The sequence below is a fragment of the Notolepis coatsorum genome (assembly GCF_963971535.1).
Source record: "Notolepis coatsorum genome assembly, chromosome: 8".
NCBI lineage: Eukaryota > Metazoa > Chordata > Actinopteri > Aulopiformes > Paralepididae > Notolepis > Notolepis coatsorum.
This window is the reverse complement of record NC_140172.1, coordinates 113,388,642-113,392,724: the sequence shown is the minus strand read 5'-3', so window position 1 is coordinate 113,392,724 and position 4,083 is coordinate 113,388,642. Positions and strand designations below refer to the sequence as shown.

Here is a 4,083-nt window from a genome sequence, read left to right as displayed (position 1 = left end):
TGCCATTTAATCAAGAAGTCAAGCTTGACGTACATCAGGTCTATCCAGGTCCAGAACACTTTGATGACTGTTGCCTTTGACACACCTCTGATGTGGGAAATGAGGTCAAAGGACATGTCGTGACGCAGTTTGACAAGGGTGATAAATAGCTGATCTATGGGTGAGATTATGGTGCTCCTTGTCTTCTCTGTGTGACAGTAAGAAAACAGATGTCCACAGATGAAGCGGTCAAGGAGCTTGACTCGACCTTGGTTCTCTGTTGGTCACCATCCTCCTTGGCTGCATCCCTCTCCTCTCTGAGAGACTGCATCTCGTCAAACAGAGACTGCTCAGTGATGGGAGGTGTGGCTGCTTCCTCAACTTGGGCTGCTGCCTCAACTTGGATGTCTTGGCTGCAACGTTTAGTCCTCTTGTGGGGAGTCACTTTAAATGAAATAAAAACCATACTAATAAAAAACTGCAATTTAGGAACCCATTGATTTTGGCACATAACTGAAAACTAGATGATATCACTTACGATGGTATGAAGAGGAGTTCCTTTTTGCACGCCGCTCATGGCGACTGATGTTCGTTGACGTAGATGGTGTAGACTGTGATGTTGAAGGGAATACAGATGGAATGTAGTCTGGGTGTGTTTGGTCATTGACCTTTGCACCTGAATGAATGAATGAATGAATGAATGAATGAATGAATGAATGAATGAATGAATGAATGAATGAATGAATGAATGAATGAATGAATGAATGAATGAATGAATGAATGAATGAAAACGTTATTAACAGATTGCAGAATGGATACAATACAGTACGGCTCAATACACACAATTGTTAAGGGGATGCAGACCAGAGAGACTTTCGTCTTGTTTACATCAGGGTCCCCCATTTTCAATTCATAGTGACATTTGTGACATACTCAACATACATGACATCATGACATTTATGGCATAGGGACATACATGACATACAGGTATATAGTACTGTTACATTTGTGACATAATATGATATGCAAATATACAGTACTGTTACCCCATAGATCCTGACAGAGAGTATATACATATGACATGTATATTACAAGCAATACGACTATTCAATAACAAGTCCTTAGAGCAAGGACAACAACACTGAATGTGATTGATAAATAGTATACTAGTAACATATACAAATGAAAAAGGCATGTAGGCTACACTGAGAATGGACTATTATGGGGAAGTAGCTAGCAGAGACTGCTAGCTAATCAATCAATCAGCTAGCAGCTAACATCTGCTGTTTACAGCCTCACAGCCAATACAACTTAATTTACTATATAAATATGTGTTCCTTATTCTCACCTGTTATGAAATGGGTAGAGCAGACATACGTAGAATTTGACTTGGGGGACCAGGGTCTGCTTTTGCACGCCGCTCATGGCGACTGATGTTCGTTGACGTAGATGGTGTAGACTGTGATGTTGAAGGGAATACAGATGGAATGTAGTCTGGGTGTGTTTGGTCGTTGACCTTTGCACCTGAATGAATGAATGAATGAATGAATGAATGAATGAATGAATGAATGAATGAATGAATGAATGAATGAATGAATGAATGAATGAATGAATGAATGAATGAATGAATGAATGAAAACGTTATTAACAGATTGCAGAATGGATACAGTACGGCTCAATACACACAATTGTTAAGGGGATGCAGACCAGAGAGACTTTCGTCTTGTTTACATCAGGGTCCCCCATTTTCAATTCATAGTGACATTTGTGACATACTCAACATACATGACATCATGACATTTATGGCATAGGGACATACATGACATACAGGTATATAGTACTGTTACATTTGTGACATAATATGATATGCAAATATACAGTACTGTTACCCCATAGATCCTGACAGAGAGTATATACATATGACATGTATATTACAAGCAATACGACTATTCAATAACAAGTCCTTAGAGCAAGGACAACAACACTGAATGTGATTGATAAATAGTATACTAGTAACATATACAAATGAAAAAGGCATGTAGGCTACACTGAGAATGGACTATTATGGGGAAGTAGCTAGCAGAGACTGCTAGCTAATCAATCAATCAGCTAGCAGCTAACATCTGCTGTTTACAGCCTCACAGCCAATACAACTTAATTTACTATATAAATATGTGTTCCTTATTCTCACCTGTTATGAAATGGGTAGAGCAGACATACGTAGAATTTGACTTGGGGGACCAGGGTCTGCTTTTGCACGCCGCTCATGGCGACTGATGTTCGTTGACGTAGATGGTGTAGACTGTGATGTTGAAGGGAATACAGATGGAATGTAGTCTGGGTGTGTTTGGTCGTTGACCTTTGCACCTGAATGAATGAATGAATGAATGAATGAATGAATGAATGAATGAATGAATGAATGAATGAATGAATGAATGAATGAATGAATGAATGAATGAATGAATGAATGAATGAATGAAAACGTTATTAACAGATTGCAGAATGGATACAATACAGTACGGCTCAATACACACAATTGTTAAGGGGATGCAGACCAGAGAGACTTTCGTCTTGTTTACATCAGGGTCCCCCATTTTCAATTCTTAGTGACATTTGTGACATACTCAACATACATGACATCATGACATTTATGGCATAGGGACATACATGACATACAGGTATATAGTACTGTTACATTTGTGACATAATATGATATGCAAATATACAGTACTGTTACCCCATAGATCCTGACAGAGAGTATATACATATGACATGTATATTACAAGCAATACGACTATTCAATAACAAGTCCTTAGAGCAAGGACAACAACACTGAATGTGATTGATAAATAGTATACTAGTAACATATCAAAATGAAAAAGGCATGTAGGCTACACTGAGAATGGACTATTATGGGGAAGTAGCTAGCAGAGACTGGTAACAGGTAAACAGGTTTAGGAATGTTCCTATATACAAACGTGACAAATGATTCTACTGTATCTTACTTTGTAGAACACTTTGCCCATCTCATTTTCCTTGTACTCCGGTCTCTGTCTACATCCCCTTAATCATTTGTATGTATTTAGCTGTACTATTTTTAATCAATCAACTACTCATCCCCCCTTGGTTAAAAATATTAAACCAACCACTAACAATGTACACATCAGAAATTAAACATTATCATTAGTTAAGTTCCATTCATGCTAAGCCTCATAACTGTAAACAGGATATACTGGGAACGTTTAGCCCTGTATATAGGTGACATGTGATTATAATGTAGATGTATTAATCAAAATATGACGCAAGCGATATGCCTCACCCCACTAGGTCAAGACTCCCCCTGTGTAACATATTTATTGCCCATTTATTACAAGTACAATGTGTGTCTGGTATATGAATCCCAGTGTAAGTTAAGGGCATGTATTTTAAATCATCTCACCACATGCTACACCTAAAACACCCTATTCTGCCACAATAATTTGTAGCAATACCACCAAAACCACTCCCAGAACACTGTTTACAACCCACAGAATGCACAATACACAAACACAACCATCTTACATAATGCAGAATATTCTCTTACCCGTTATTCCCGTCCCCTGAGCGAATTACTACGAATGCATTGATCCACGTTGTACCGCGCATGCGCAGTAGCAACCGATGCGACTACCACCATAAAACACTTTGTTTCAACGTTGCTACGACAACCTAAAAATGCCACGACATTCCTAAAAATGCCACGACATCCTACCGCGTCCTCTAACCCTTCCTAAACATCATCTTCACAACTCGAAACGCAATACATTTCGCTCACAAACTCCACAAAACAACCGCACGCAAGCTAACTAGCCTAGCCAGCCCCAGCGCCTCCCAAGCCCTAGGTCCCACAATTATGACGTCAGAAGCGACCAACTTTTGCAAATAACTCCCAATCAACGTTATTATCACACAATCGCTTCACACATAAGCATCGCTCACTCAACGCCACCATGCCGCTTCCAAACATAAAATTGCACGAGCCCTCTTCACGGCGCTATCACCCAAACTCTCATACCAGCTAACCCGCTAGCCAACCCAATGCGACGTTCAATGCCCTCTCGGGAG

At 39.5% G+C, this 4,083-nt stretch overlaps 1 long non-coding RNA gene across 1 annotated transcript; it reads right to left on the bottom strand.

Moving 5' to 3' along the window:
* Positions 1–227: 227 nt before the first annotated feature.
* Positions 228–1,462, bottom strand: LOC311233012. Its single transcript, XR_014619998.1, has 3 exons — positions 1,328–1,462; positions 518–655; positions 228–423 (listed from the first exon to the last, which is right to left on the bottom strand). It is a non-coding gene; the product is annotated as an uncharacterized lncRNA (long non-coding RNA).
* Between the last annotated feature and the right edge of the window lie 2,621 nt (positions 1,463–4,083).